The sequence below is a fragment of the Lepisma saccharinum genome, chromosome 22 (assembly GCF_977018435.1).
Source record: "Lepisma saccharinum chromosome 22, izLepSacc3.1, whole genome shotgun sequence".
Lineage (NCBI taxonomy): Eukaryota > Metazoa > Arthropoda > Insecta > Zygentoma > Lepismatidae > Lepisma > Lepisma saccharinum.
In genome coordinates this window covers 44,080,961-44,098,564 of record NC_139250.1, presented here as the reverse complement: position 1 = coordinate 44,098,564, position 17,604 = coordinate 44,080,961, and positions in this window count along the sequence as shown.

Sequence of the window (17,604 nt, the reverse complement as noted above, 5' to 3'; positions counted from 1 at the left end):
GAGAAAAATAATTTATATATACACTTTTTTTTTTAAAAAAATGGTCCAATTTAATTGAAAAAGGCAAAAAAAGGCATTATAATTAAAAATAGGCAGTGGGGTCCCAAATAGGCAAAATGAAAAGGCTTCTAAAACATTCGAAACAACATAAAAAACGTATATCCAGAAAAATTTTATCAATATATCCAGTAGATAAAAAGAGGCATTTTGCCAAACTTCCGGGCTCTATTGATAACATTGCCAACGCATCTGTGCACCCCATGCCCTTCCTAAATCCAACTTGAAGCCTTGAAAATAAACCCAGGGAGGAAAAGTATTGTTGACCAGTGGGCTTTCTCAACTTGGGAGTAAATCGAAGTCTGGTGGACTCATGTTTGGACTGTATGGCCGGTGAGTCAATACTTCCTACTCATAATTGCAGGCATGCAAAATGAGTGGTCCATCGCGAAACAAGCCTAATTTTTGGATCCAGGCACCAGGCATGATAAAATGCTGCTGTGACACTAGTTTCATATGAGACTCTATAAGTCATGATGATTACTTTGTGATCAAAAGCAAAGTTGATCATTTGCTTCACCTTTGCTTATGTTTGTGGAAATTTTTGGGTCATGGGGATGATGGGACTTCTCCATTCGTTTGACTGAGATTTCAACTATGGTTCATTGTTTGCTCACCACAAAGTTCACGCAAGGCACTGTGAATTTCTGTTGGGTTTTTGTCATGTAAGCTTTCAATTTTGATGCACAATATTTCATCTTTCATTTCTAGCACTTGTCACTTCTAACTGGCATACACTAGGGAACTGATGAACACAAGTGTTGCTTCCACAAGTCTTCAACTGCAACTGGCGTAACTTTTACTCTGATTGCATCATCCACTCTGCAGTGTTGCACACTGTGTATTATTTTTTATATGACCCTCATATATTCAGCATGATAACTGTTTAACCTCAAGTTTTCCTGCTTAATACCAATATAATCATCAATTAATTTTGTACATAGTAAGCTGGAATGATGTGTTCCATAGCTATGTAAAATGTATCTAAGATAAATTATATGTTATTATTATTGGATTTCTGAAGTGAAAGTTTCAATACCGGTAATGTGCAACTATTTTGTTATCTTGGATTACACTACATATTTCTTCTCTTTTATAATGTCCTTAATCTAATGACAATATGCCTGAATTAGACATGAAAACTTACATAAAGATCTAAGTTGTGAAAATTGTTGGAAGGTCTGACATTGGCTTAGCAGTTCAGTAGTTGAACACCAGCAAACCTAGTTGGATACCATGTGTAGGGTCACCATAATATTTTGACCCAAAAACGGGACATCTCAAGGAGATCAGTATATCCCCCGCACCTCCTGAAAATCGGTTAGGCCTAATTATAAAATTTTTATTATTTATTAAAGGACGGATCACATAAATGATACTGCATTATAAAAAATAACTGAAATATGACCTCCCATTGTCAAAAGGTAATAATTATTATAATCTCGCTGTGACTTACATAGTATCTCGTTTTTCGTCCTTTCTGACCAACCTTCTATGTTAGTCCTACACTGAAGTTGAGGAATGCCAGAAGTATTTAGCAGAAGAACCAATCTTCTTGAGTCAGATTTATTCTTCTTCGTTTATAAATCTCCCCGAAAAACCTTACCCTACATATCACACACACAAGTCTAGACTTTTCTTTTGAGTTTTGTGTTAAGATGTAGTAACTTTAAATTCTTGTTGCAATTCCGTAGAGAAACGGCATACTTATTTTACAAATAAAGGAACACACACAATACATCTTTTTTTTTTATCATGAAATGCTTGGTTTTCAAGATACTCCTAGAATTTTATAAAACGGGACAAATAGTGGCTCTTTTAATTATATGGACGGGATGACAGGGACACACCTCTGAAGCTGGACTGTCCCAGTCAAAACAGGATGTATGTGACTGACACATCTGCTTTTCTTCTATCAATAATGTTGAAAATATTAAATTTTATCCACTTGTGAACAGATATGGTTGACTATTATGCAGCAATCAACCAAAATCTATATATAGAACTACGTATTATGAATTATTGTTTTACTGAAATGTAAATAATTGCAGAGTTGTAATATTATATCTTGAACATCGGGTTCTCTCTCTAGAATATTGGTGGATGCTTTCAAGTAAATATTATCAACAAATTCAGTTGCACAGAACCACAGAATTACCCAAGTGATATACTAACCAACCTACTGTGAGAATTGTTTTGCTTGCTGGCACAGAATATGATTCCAGTTTAAGAAATCCTTAATGTTACCCTAGCCAATCAAAATGTTGATTGTACAAGGCAGAGTCAAATGAAAACTTTAATTTCTTTTCTCTTTTTATCTAATAGATTTCTCTGTGTATGGTTGCACGAAATTGCTGTATTTTAGCACAGACCTATTGCTTGTATACCTTAAGAAGAATAAATCTTTTGGGTCCACATGCAGTCTGTGAAGACCTTTCTACCCATCTGCTTGTGATCTGAGGTCATTGTTGAACTTTCTTCTCCATTAGTAAACTTGCTGGCATGTTAAGCATGCACAAAGATATTGAATTTTCATTTGCCATGATATTTCTGTAAGTTTTAGGCTGATAGAGGGCAAGAAACCAATCCTCTTCACTGGAGCAAGTGAGTATAGGAGGCACCATCTTTAAAATAACAAAAATGCTGTTTTGAAGCTCACTTGATTAGTGTTGCAGCCTTGAGGTCGTTTTGTAAATAACAGTTGATACCTCATGTAAAACTCTCGATCAATTTCAGTTCAGGTACTTATTGGCATTCTTGGGATATTAAATGAGAATAACTTCATTCCTTTCTGACTTTAGTAAATATAACAAATGAAAGACAGAAATGCATTGGCCTTGGTGCAGTTTTCCAAAATCTTTAGATCTTAAAGAAAATAGGTATAGTTATGAAATGAAATAATTTTGTTTGAATGAACATTTATTTTACACAAAAGTTTAAAAAATCTGGTATCAAAACACAATATATTCTCACTATTATTAACAATAACAATACACTATCTACTGATTTTAAAGCAACAAATATATTCCTTCTTTCTCAAAACTTGAAAAAATACACAATTGTAAATAATAGAAACAGAAAATCTAAAACTACATCTCTGAGATAATCTGCATATTTTACAACAAAAGATGTTTAAAATTCCTAAAATATACATATATAATAGCATAAAAATATGAATAATTATAGTGAACATATTTTGGCAATAGTACAAAATGTATAGAATACTCTCATTATTCATTTTATTCTTTTCTTCATTTTAAGAACTATAACCTACATTTATATACTAGCATAAAAATATGAATAATTATAGTAAACATATTTTGAATATAATAACAATATTATTAAACTATAGAAATTCTCATTTTTCATTTTATTCTTTACTTCATTTGAATTTTGATTTGCTTTATTTTACTTCGCTTGTTGTGCCACTTTTGGCTAATTTGCGAAGATGGAGATGAGTGATGACATGATGAAATTGCTGAATGGACACTCAAAAACATCCATGCCCAGGCCGGAATTCGAACCCTGGACCCCTAGCATCGTAGCGCAATGTGCTAACCACTCTGCCACGAGGGCCAGCTTTTTCTTTATTTGAAGAACTATAAATGGTTATCACATTTCTAAAATCAAAGTTGCATATGTCTAAAAATCTATGCTCTAAATTTAGCTAGATTTGATATTTTTACCATTTTGTTTTGTTCCCATGTGGACAGACTGAAAGAACTTTTCCTCCCTATTCTTTCAACATTATAAAAATTCTTTAGTGATAATATGAAAACAAGACTTTAATAAATACTTTTCTCAACAGAACAAAGATTCCAATCACCTACAAGAATAAAGTAAAGTTCCCAGTGCATATAGCACCTTGCCATTAAGGCACATTTAGGGGATGTGGGAGCAGGGCCCACACATTCTCCATCTCAGCAATTTTGGAGGTGATGTGATCAGTACCACACTCCAGCCAGCTTTACCTCACAGGGTTGCCACCAGGTACCCACATTGATTTGAGGCTGGGTGAACCCCAGAGCCACTTTATGCAGGGAAAATGCAGGCAAAATTCCGACCTTAGATCAGCCACCCTGGGAAACAAACCCAGGTCTCCCGCTTGGCAGTCAGATGCCCCACCGACTAGGCCACCACAGTACAATAATAATAATAATAATAATAATAATAATAACAATTTTATTATTCAACATGCTTTCTTACATGCTTACGAAATACATCTTTCCTAGAAAACTTTCCTTCGCAATGATTACATGTAAATGGAGCATCACCAGTGTGAATTCGGGTATGAATATCAAGTGACCATTTGCGACTGAATGCTGCCCCGCAGAAACATTCAAAAGGTTTCTCTCCAAAATGAATCTTGATATGAGTTACTAAAGCATATTTCTTCGGGAAATCTTTCCCGCAGTGATTACACTTGAATGGCCTACTACCCGAATGGATCTTTACATGCCTCTGGAGATCTCTCTTTTCAAGAAAGCTGCTGCTGCATAAGCTGCAAGTGTGCTTTCTTGCGCTGTTGCCATGGCGATGCATATGCCTGACAAGATCGGTTCTATCTCTGAGTCTCATACTACACTTATCGCAAGTATACTTTCTAACTTTATTGTGAACAGTTCTTATATGCTTGTACACACCCTCTTTGTAAGAAAAGCGAGCATCACATTGATCGCAAGGATATGTTAATGACTGATCCTTCACCATTGTACCATGTTGTGAAGATTTCTTTCTGAGTACTGATCTATTGGTTTTCCTTTTTCTCTCATTTAACTTCAGTATACTACATCTGATATCTTCCCTGTCAGGAGATATTTTTGATTCACAAGTACTTTTGCCTCGTGACCAAGATAATGGTAAGCTAGTTTCATCCTGAAATGTTTCATTTTCTATCTCAAATTTCATTACAATTTTCTCCTCAGAATAAAACTCAAAATTTGAAGAGAATTCTCTGAGATCACTTCCAATCTCATTCAGAAATAATTGTGATTTATTGTCAGCAGTAAATATAGCATTACCTACAATTTCCACATTACCCTCAGGTGTGTTTTTAAAGTGGTCCACATCATTGAAATCTGATCTGTAATATAAAGAAGTATTATTATAAATCATCAAAAAATGTTACTGTGATATCCTGCACAACCTTACAGAGGATTTAGGTAGAACATAACTTGCAATACCTCTGTAGCATACCTTTAATGAATTATGTAGCACCTGTTGCTGTACAGTGTGTTTTAAAAGCCCTGTAGGAATCTAAAAAGCTATAATTTTAAACTAATAGGTTTATTACAATGAAACATTGTTTACAGAAAGGAAAACTTAAAACTTCGTTCTGCTGACTCTGCTGAATGACGTGTGTGCAGGTGATCACGTGATTCCAAAATGGCATCAATGAAGGAAAAAGCTCAGTGCATGTTATGGCTTGCTGAATTAAAATCTTATGTTTTGGTGTGGAGAAGGTTCCAAACAACACCTCCAGCGGAGGCAAGTAATGAGAGATGGTAATAAAAGTTTAAGGCTATGTAAAGAAAGCGTAGCAGATTTGCCACGTAGTTGGAGGTCAAGAATGAGTCTCGATCTGGTGGATGCAGTGCAGGAGAGCATGCAACGGAGTACAATGAAATCTCTTAAACGAAGATCCTTGGAACCGGGAGTGGTGAGGTCAACTTTACACAGTATCTTATGCAAGAAAGAGAAAGCCAGCCCTAGAAATTCAGATTTGTGCATGACCTGATGGAAGAGGACTGTGATATGAGGAAGGAATTTTGTGAATTAATGTTAATGGTGGTGATGCCCTTCAGTCTCTTATTTTTGTCTCTGGTGTGGCCTCATTCCATGTTTCAGGAAAAGTGAATAAGACATAATTGCCGAATTTGGGGTGTTGAGAATCCACATGAGTTCGAGACACATAAGCGGGATAGCCCCAAGATCAATGTGTGGTGCGTAGTTTCCATGGACCACCTCATTGGTCCATTCTTCTTTGAAGAGGAACGGCATCAGCTACCTGAACATGTTACAGACATTCCTTGTCCCGGAACTTCAGACGTCAGGGATCATCAATGAGGTCCACTGTCAGCAAGATGGTCTTGCCTTTGAAGTTTGTCAGTTTCTTGTGGTCAATTTGGGGAGAGGTGGTTTGGCCGCAGACAACACACATCTTGGCGAGCAAGGTCACCAGACCTTATGCCTTGCGATTACTGGCTGTGTGGACATGCCAAGACCCAGGTGTATGCACAGAAACCAACAAATCTTAACCCTTTCGAGGCGGATGACAAAATATTCGTCATGCATGGAAATTCCCCAAGGATGGGACTTATTTTAAGCAAAATATAACATGCTGGAAAATGTTTTTTTTTAAAAAAAAGTTGTAATAACACGATAAATGCCAATGAGGGTTTTTTATTCAGAATTTCCAAGGCTTTCGTTCGGTGGATTCGTTCGTCAATGTGTACCCATTTTTGGAAGCAACAGACAGAGGAATTTCATATATATATATATTTTCAAAGTTTGGCTAGCTCCCATCCAGTAGCACTCATCGATCTGGGCAAACCAGCACTTGTTGCTGATTGCCCCAAGTTATGTAATGGCGAATACATAGTATCAAAACATTAATACAAATAGTATTTTTTTAAAAAAAAAGAAGAAGAAAAAAACTCACGGTCAAGAGAATGTTTATCACAACTGACCGGAAACTCCATCAGAAATTTGCCCATCGATCTGGACAAATCGCCACTAGTCACTGATTGCACCCAAGTTATATAATAAAGGCGATCCGGACTCTGTGGCTGAGTGGTTAGCAAATAGCGTTGCAACTCAAGGAGTCCCGGGTTTGAATCCCGCTACGGCATGGTTGTTTGTGAATGCCTATTCATCAATTTTATCATTTCATCACTTATCCCCATCTTTGCAACCCTGCATATCATCTTCTGATCCACCCTGTATATCTTCAACTTCTGTTTCATCCCCCGTGTCAAACCCCTCCTCCAACAAGTCATGAATTTCTCCTGGCCGAAGAGATGCCATCACAAAATACTCTTTCTTCTCACTACAAGGTTTCAAAAGCCCTCACTTCACAGCCCGATAACAAGAGAATGATTTGTGCAGCCAAACTCCTTGCCTGCAAGTGCGTATTACATTTCACCCATGCCTCTCCCCTCCCAAAAGACCATAGCCACCTGTGCGGCACAGATGCCGCGAAAAGCACTCTTGAATAATGCTATACAGAAAGGCTTCCTCCCCCTCCCACTTCCCACGCCTGTTGCTAAGTGGAAAACACAGGATAAACAAAGCTCTAATCCCTTTCTTCCTTCCAGCGCCAAATTTACTGCGTAGAAATTAGCTTGTTTAGAACTTGAAAGATGCAGCCCTTTAACTTATAAAGCCTTGAAAAACACGTGGGTTTTTGCTGTGCCTTTTAACAATCTGCCTGGCGGCACGACAATGACGTCAGAGTCTACCCGGCGATGACGGCAGATGTGAGGTGGATGCTTGGAGATTAAAGCCAAAAAGATTCAGTGTTTATTATTATTATTATTATTCGGTTTCCTGTTTATTGAACATTTATTATGAAGATATGTGTTTGCCGAAATGTTTGTCAACCGTGCTTCAGTTACTTTTGTCATCTGGATGCTCCGCCTTGAAAGGGTTAACAACCTGAAGTTCAAGACCGAGCACCATCAGAACCCAATCCTCGGATTCAAACAAAGATTGCAAGAGAGTTTGGATGTGAATGGTGCCCAGCTGGATATCTGGCGATGAACCAAACCACAGAATTCTGCAGGAGTTTTAAAATACACTGTATTACATATGACAATGCATGACAAGTGCATTGCAAGTGTAAATATTTCAGAATTTTTTTAAATGTCTCTCAGTTTAACATTTACTCTCACGATAAATTTAATTATGGATAAATATTATGTATGTGTGCGTTTACAAGGGTGGTCCTTCTATAATGAAAAATATACATATTTAAAAAAAATATATGCAATGTATGAAGACATTCTCTATTGCATTAAAAAATATAATGCTGCGAGGGGACCATAAAATGTTGCTTTCAGTTGTATCATACATGGCGTCACTATCCGTGAAACAGATAGCAATTTTAGATTTTCAAATAGGAACTCAATTCATTTAATACAGAATCAAATTCTATGTAAAAAATTATGAGAATTTTAATTCAAACATTTTTGGAAAAAGTACATTTACCTTTAGTTAAAGATACTCTACTACCTCACTTGACGTCAAATATCATGATAAAGATGCATCGTAAAGAGTAACGTTTCCGACAAAAGATATTCAGTTTGAAATAAGATGTAAAATAACAATACCTGCATCTGGTTCATCGTGGTGGGACTGTTTTAGTTGAATTCAAAAATAAATTAATTTAGAGTGAAGCTGAACTTTAACCCATGGCCTTTTTCTTATTCAAAATACACAATGTAACTGGAGAGGTCCAGTAGGCCAATCAGGTGCAGTCTCTCCGCCGTCCATGCTCCATGTTGACTAACGCTAACCAGGCTGGATCAGTCCCAGTCCCACATTCCTGTTGAGGTTATTGCTTTTCCCCGTGGATGGCTATTGCTTCTTTGATGATTTGATCCCAGTAATTGGATGATTTTATGATGATCTTGGTAGTTAATCAGGACTGGACCTAAACTGGGATCCGACCACTATGTGCCTCCACCGGGTATCAAACCAGGGACACCTTAATTACAAGGCGACGACGCTACCACTGCACCATCGAGGAGGCTCAATCTTGGTACTTGGGAAATTAATTCTATGGCCCTCCTGGATGGAATGTTCTGCTAACCCTAACCCTAATTTTTCTGGATGACCCCGTTTGTCCAACGTCAGCTTTACTGCAGGAACAGATAATACAGTAAACCCTGGGTGTCTTCTGTCATAGGTCATCTTTAGGGTTTTGAAGCAGGCTTCTGACTTTCAGTGGCTGTTTGTGGATAGTCTTTAATGTTCTGCTTTGAAAGAATGCAGCTGATGACTGCATAGACGTTTCCAGTGTATGGGATGATGACTATTGTCTTCTCCTCTTGGTACTCAAGGGGGTCTGGGCTTTTTGTTTGTTGCTCTTGTTGTGCATTATTTGCTGTAGTGTCTTCTTGATGATGCCTTCACTGCATCCATTCTGTCTGAAAGCTGTACGCAGGCATCTTATTTCGTCTTGAAGGTGTTCTGTGTTGCTGATGGAGATGGCCCGGTGAAACATTGTAGAGAGTACAGTAGAGTTTGAGTCTTCAATAAAAATGGGGATTATCATTTGAAGAAATGAAATTAGTATAAGTATCACTGACAGTAATACTATTTAGGAAATAATCAATAGTGTTATCTTCCAACTTCCTTCAAGCATATTTATCATGATATGTATTTTTTGAGATATTTATATTTTTCATTATGAATGGACCACCTTTTATATATGTGTGCATGTATATGCGAAATTGTTATAAAAAACACTACTTACATGTCCAGTCACCATAACAAACAAGAAGGCAGCATAAAGATAAGTGCAAAACTAAGATTAATACAATTTTCACTCAATTTTAATCACCTTATTTGAACTTAATAACTGCAACTTCATATTATAAAATAAGGCACGTCTAAGATTAGAGTATTACTTTTGGTCTACTACAAAAATCATCTTTAAAATAGCATTCAATAAGACTATTCTTAAATCAATAGTGACACCATACATCATGCAAGAATATTAGGATATTACACAAATGAGTAGAGGTATTTTATTTATCGAAAGGAGTGGCCAGCCCCCGTGGCAGAGTGGTTAGCACTTCGTGCTACAATGTCAGGTGTCCCAGGTTCGAATACTGGCCTGGGCATGGATGTTTGTGAGTGTCCATTCTTCAATTTCATCATGTCATCACTCATCCCCATCTTCGTAAATTAGGCAAAAGTGGCACAAAAAGCAAAGTAAAATAAAGCAACTCAATCAATCAATTTATCAAAAGGAGTAAAACAAAGTGTCACTTTTTATCATTATAACAAAATTTTGTAATATATTGCAAAAGAAATCCATTATGAATTATCTGTATACTACAAGAAAATTAATTATAGCAATGTAGTGAATTCAGAAAAAATTATAAAAATACATAAAAATCAGCTTCAGAGTATTCTTTACTTTGGGGCAAAAAAAAAAAGGAGATTTATGAACATATTTCTTCTGAATAAAAATCCTCCTCTTAAAAATTATTATCAAGAAGAACTAGTAAAGCAATGCAGTATAAAAAGAGAATGGCAATTGTCTGGAGGGTTTGTGAAATGCCTTTTCTGTCTCCTCACATTCCTTACAGAATTTTGAACACTTTTAGACATGCACATTAGACACATTAGACAAGCAAATGAACTCATGAGAGGGGAAGTGAGTGTAGCTACCAGACGTTTGCAGTAGCATGCACGGTTTTGCTCTGCCAACTCACTTTCTCCCCCATCTCCTCTGTTATGCATTGCCTTGCTCCACGGATTCCACAGAGTATAGTGCCATGATACATCTGCAATTTACATTCAAAGTACAAGGACAGAAATTTTAATTTGTGTTGGTATATTGGAATTAACAATTATAGAGCTTTACGAAAGAAAAGCATTGGTATTAAAAAAATATATTACATTCACCTTTTGCTTTTTGACGTAAATCACAATCAGGGAGTCTACCAAAATAACAAATCCAAAATTCTTGACTTATTGATAACCTTTTTTTTTCATTTTTCTTAACCTTTATTCAAGAGACCCCTATGTAGGTAAAGTCGGAAATTAGGAATTAAGAAAATAAATATATATTTAATGAAAACCAAAGGGCCAGTTAAGATGAAAACTGAAGCTGTATTTAACAAGAGAATTAGATATACTTTATCTATTAATGCATCCTGGACTGTATTTGGCAGATTAGCGACAATGAACCTGAGAAAAAAATAGCAGCATACACCAGTCCACCATACTACATTTAATGCAGTAAACACTTGTAATTGATGTAATTACTATTTTTGGTTTCTCTAAGCACAATTATTCTCAAAATATGGATATAAACATACCTGAAAATTTCTCTAATATGCTCTTTGGATGATATGTCATTATTGTAGTTGCTAGTAACTTCACCATATCCTATAATCTTTTCACAAACATTATTATTTGAGGTAGCATCAACAATGGTTTCAGGTTCCTGTTTGATATCTGTGGTGGACAAATTATCCATTCCAGTGTGGTAATATATTTCAGTTTCATTTTCTCCAGTGATACTTTTTTCTGAGATGAACACCTGGTAGGACAAAAATTAACACATATACATTAAATGCTTGAAATATGGTAAATATATTGTGAGGTTAAGCTAGAATTTATTTAAGCCTTCGTCTGCAAAAAAGGTAAAGTGCTCCCCTGTGCTTAGCACCACGCCATGAAGGCGTATAGGGGGTGTGGGGGTAATGCCTTCGTCTGTACACATGTTTTTATTGCATAGTTTGTATTACAAGAGCCCAATGAAAACCTTAAAAGTCCAATAAAAATTGTAGGGCAGAGTGTATAAAGTTCAAATATACACGAGGTATCAACTGTTATTTACAAAACGATCTTCAGGATGCAACACTAATAAATCAAGTGAGCTTCAAAACGTCATTTTTGTTATACACACTTGCACCAGTGAAGATGACTGATTTCTTGCCCCCTGTAGCCTAAAACTTACAGAAATATCTTTGCAAATAAAAATTCAATATCTCTGTGCATGCTTACCACACCAGCAAGTTTACTAATGGAGGAGAAAGTCCGACAATGGCCTCAGTTCGCAGACAGATGGATGGAAAGGCCTTCGCAGTGGCTCAAAAGTGACTGCATGTGGGCCTCAATACAGGCACTAACTCAAAGTTGAAAATATATGTAGATCAAGAATAGGTCAATGCTAAACTGCATCAAACTTGTGCAACCCTACATTCAGAAATCTACTACATAAGAAACAAAAACAAGTTCAGCTTTTCATTTGACTCTTCCTTGTACATCAGGGTCTGTCATTATATTCTGCCTTTGGATTGTCATAAATGAATATAAAATGCAGAAAATGTGCTAGAGTACTGTTGAAGTGTCAACAATATTAATTCTGAGGATGAGGTACAAATTACTTTTTATTCATCAATAAATAAACATCAGAAATATAAATTTCAGCACACAAAATATTGTAACTTACTCTGTACACCAGGGTCTGACAGACCCCGTGAGATGCAACACAAAATTAAATGAATCACACTGGTTCTATTGTTTATTGCACATGTATGCAGAAAGATACTAATGGTGCAGGGTTTGGGAGACCCAGGTGTACAGACAAGAGGGTTGTAAAACACTGTGGACTCTTCAGATCTCAGATGAAAATATGGCAAGCTAAGTAACATATTGAAGTTGGAGTTAACTAGCATTGTTTAAAACTATGGCCCGTTTCATTGTGAGTTCATATTATAAAATATGGAACTGATAATTCTCTAAATGCTCATGACAATATGACATGTTATTTGGACATTATCCATAGCCTGGGTCCAGTGCTAGACATTACATGCATACGTGAAACTGATTCACAACTGCCATAATGTGTCCAGTATATAGTAGAATTTCAATGCTATTTTTTTAAACTCTACTTTGTGCTATAGCCTATTTTGAATATGCAATAATTTTCTAAAGTATATTATGAACATAATGCATGAGAAATTATAATTGAATATTTTCAAATTAAAAAAAAATTATTAAATTGAGTATCGCAAAACATATTTAAATTATTTTCTTAGGGGGTAAAAAGTTAGTAGAATGTAGTCCAATAACCACTTTGCTGCAGGAGGCAAAATTGGTGAAACCATCCTGGCAGTTAACATGTTAATAGTTAAATTTAACTGTGATGGGTAGAAAAACCATGTGAGCATGTACCTCTTGATTTCCTTCCTGGTGATCATCATGCTGTTCTCCTAATAGAGCACTGTTGTTTCTACAGCACATATTCTTGAAGTTCAAAAAGAGCTCCATGTTTTGGACACACGATCCACACATAAAGTATCTATTTAGTGTTTGGTCAATAAACTGAAATAACATGGATGTTGATTAATTCTAAGCAATTCTCATTAACACAATCACAACCCTGCTGGAAATTTCTACTGTTTTCAAATGTCTTCTACTGTGTACTGTGAAATGTACTGAAATCCTATAGTAGGACTACTGTACTGAAAAAACAATGTGAATAATAATGCATAATACTTGCTTCAATATATTATAAAATCATTTATTGACTCCAAGAATAATCAAATTCATTCTTGACACCATATTTTAAGTGATTTTGAAGTATATTGGAAAAACAGCACATGAACTGAATTTCTACTGTTTTTTTAATGAATACTACTCAAATGAGATATACCTTAATGAATAAGTTACTACAACTCTTTCTTAAGAAATAACTCAACCTTAAAGCACCTAGTAGTTTGAATACATGATCATATCAGTTGATTTTTTATCAACATGGAATTTCCATGGTTATTATTATCTCGGTGAAATGCAATTGCAGAAAGGAACCATCTTTTGATTAACGTAGTCAATAGTGTTTGCTTTTTTTGGTTCATCAGGCATTGAGGGTCAGGTCTTTCTTTAAACTAATTTTTGCTGTTTTCATGTGAATATAAGAAGAACAATATGTCAATTTATGTATAAAACAGTATGTTTTTCATTTTTCTACAAGTGTGTTAACCACAATGAAGCTACACACTTAAAAACGTGTTCACTAAACTTGATTTTTCTTTTGTGTGAACACATTCCTAAGTTCCACATGCTTTACCATACATTTATTTTATTTGTTTATACAACTTTTTCATTGCATTTTCAGTTGTTTTGATAAAAAAATTAATAGTACTGTTTTCATACATCAATATACTGAACACAATAAAAGATGTTGATGCACAATTATATTACAGCTACTTAAGATAGGAGAAACAGTTTGGCTACTAAAAACAGAAGAGATGGTAGCATTACAGTTCAGCTACTGAAAACAGTAGATGTTTCAAAACACCCATTGATCTACTGAAAACTGTACACAGAATTTTCAGTAGGGAATTTAATCATAATAAACTAAATAAGTGAAACAAAATAACAAAGGATACATACATTTGTTGCACAAAGACACAAATATAGAGGATGATTCACAGTATTGCCATGCATCCATGCATACATAGCACACTTTCTTTCAGGTATAGTGAGTGACACAATAGCATTGATGAAGGACGAACGCACAGAGATCACCAACCGGACGTGTTCATATACTACATTGCTAATGGCTTCACAACAACGGGGGTCATACTGAACATGTGTAACAAGAAAACTGCTTTGTATGCTATGTATGGCAACTTTTGAAACATCCTGTACAAATAATATATGTGTATATGCACTGCAAAAAGATGCAGAAATGTAAACAAATTCAGGTGTGCATTACATTCAGATCAGAATATCGAGCCTTGTGAACAAGAATACTGATCATATTATCAAAACCAATGTAAATAATGATTTCTATAATTTCTCTTAAAATGTCACTCATCTTATTTCACGTAGAAAATTTTGATGCCCAACATGTATGAGTGTTGCTAGTTGTACTTACCACAGTTGGAACACATGAATGTAGCTTGGAGAATATACTTAAACAGCCATCTTTGGAGGTAAATATATCAATTAGTTGGTCATCTGATGTACAGAGTATACATTCCTGTATAGAACTACTGTCCATGCTTTGTATTCAAATGAGCAGTTACAGCACCTACCCTGAACGTAGATTGAGAAAAGAAAAGTGATTTAATTAAAAATGTTGTTAATGTAGTGAATTAAATAGTATGAGAAAAAAAAGATTAAATAAAAATATTAAAGATAAATGGTTAATTCATGGTGTTAAAAAATCATGCCCTTGTGTTAAGTTTTATGCAAGCATTTTAATATTGTGCACAGTAAGGGTAATCAGGACTGGACCTACAGTTTAAAGTGGGATCCGAACCACTATGTGCCTCCACCGGGTAACAAACCTGGGACACGTTGATTACAAGGCCACGACGCTACCACTTTGGCATTGGGGAGGCACTAGCCTTTCAATAAGCCAAGCCATTACTACAGTGCCTTGAATAATGTAGTGTGGAAAATGGACGGTTCTGGCGCCTCTGGCAGGTTCCGCTCAGAAATTATACCGCTAGAGGTACTGGTGTCAGTACAGCTGCATGGCATTCTTCTGCTTATAATGGAAGTAAATGGAGTTTTTGCTGCACCGTCTGATTCTTTTCCTTGTAACATTTCTTTGTATCAGAAAATTGTTATGATATTTGGTACAGTAGTCGTGAAAATATTAAAAAACAATCTGAACCGTCGATCATGACCTGTCCTTGAGTTTTTTTATTAACAATACGGAAGAAAACATAGGTATGGATTGTTACTCGTAACTCGTAATATGACAATTGCTGCAAGAATTAATATCATGTATGCATTATCCTGAAAGGTTCATTAATATTGTCATTGTCACAAACATTATTTTTATGGAAATTCACACAGACAATACTCGTTTAATTTTCAAAGATCTGTTTTACATCCACTTGCGTGTTGTGTAACTTACAGCCCAAAAACTTGCAAGCGTGAAATATGACACTTTTCGTTTCCTGCTTACTGGAATGTAAACAACGCGTTGGTTGAGTTATATTTTCACCATGTCTCGAAGATATGATCACTACTGTTTTGTGCCTGGTTGTTCTCGATGGAATGTGAAATTACATTCTTTCGAATATCTGCATTTTGGGAAAATGACTTCATATTATGTATATCACGAAACATTTTTTCTCCTTCATGACACTATTTCGAATTTATTAGCATACAAAAATAAACTTGTGCACACAATCCAACGTTTGACGCCCAGCTTCACATTGCGATGTTGCTGCTCCTGTTGTGTTGCACATAAAATGTATTTATGTTACTTTTCTGTGTAAATAATGTCATTTCGTGACTGCAAATCACTCCACAAATATAACTGTTTCCATCAATTCACTTAGACTAACAAATCTACACAATGTATTCCAAAAACTAACTAAGCCGCATTTCTTCCATCACATTGTCATCTATGTTGTCATCAATCTCAGGAACCAGTTTCTTGGGTCGTTTTCTACACTGCGTTATTCAAGGCGCTGTACCGTTACTAACTACTCAACTAGAGGTGTTTGAATAATATCTGTTTTCCAATAAATAAACTTAGTTGCAGAGCAACAGTTTTGCTTTTTAATAATTTTACAGTCAAAACAAATCAAACATTTCCATGTAGTTCATTTTAACCCAGCAGGACTTGTACTCCCCATTAGAATTAAGGATGTGGACTGGGTAAATTTACCCACTAGCAAAATTGATTTATAATTATGAATTATACTTTTTCAAGCATGTAAATAATAATAATACCTTCATTGATTCAAGAAATTTTATTATATTTGAACATTTTTATTGTTACAGTGACATTTGGAATAAGTTCCATCTTGATGATGTCCGAGAAACCCTGCCATGGTTGTAAATGCGAGAGGAGAAAAAAAAACGGATATGATGGAACTTTCAAGGGAAGGGGTCACTAGTGGTTTTGAACCATATGTGAAAAAATTCCTAAGAAGGGGAAGATAAATATATCTGTGATTTATAGACTTGAAAACTGCTTTTGCATTATACCAGAGTGCTGCGGTGAGAGCCTTTTCACTCAAGCACCAAATCGTTCACAAGGATGATGCTAGATATAACTTGACAAGTTTAAAAACAAGACGCTGCAAATAGCTGTTGCGCATCTCACACCACATTTCCCCACTCCATTCTTCGCAGCGACGTTGGTTCCCAGTGTTGCAACCTGGAGGGAGCGGAATGGTTTGAGGATTTTCAACAAAATTTGTATTTGCTTTTTCATGGGATGTTTTCTACCTCTCGGAGTACAGAAATTCAGCTCAACTTTCGCCAACGACTCTTTTCCTTCTTTTAAAACTTGGCCTCCCCGATAGCGCAGTGGAAGCGTCATCACTTCGTAATCAAGGGGTCCCGGGTTCGATTCCCGGTGGAGGCACATAGTGGTTCGGATCCCACATTAAACTGTACGTCCAGTCCTGATTAGCCTTACTGGGTGTAAAGTGGACATAAAACAACAAATCAATCCAATCCAATTCTTTTAAAACTTGAGAAACATCATTTAGATACTCCCGTGGTGGCGCTTGTGGACTCGACAACATTATACTTAAGTTTATGTAACTCCTGATTTCGCAAATATGTTGCAACATTGTAAACAATTTATCTGGCCTGTCCTCTAAGGGGCTTTCCAGAGCAGATTGTGGATTTCGTTGGACCCGGCATGATTTAATTTTTGCATTTCAAAAATATGCAGCCAAGAGTAAAGAGCAAGAACATTTCAATGCTTTAAAAAAGAACACAGGCAAGCATGTTATCAGATTGCCTTCTCGTAGCGATTGTTGTACGATAAACAAAAGAACCCTCACCCCACTCGACTTTTAAAAAAAACCAGGCTACTGC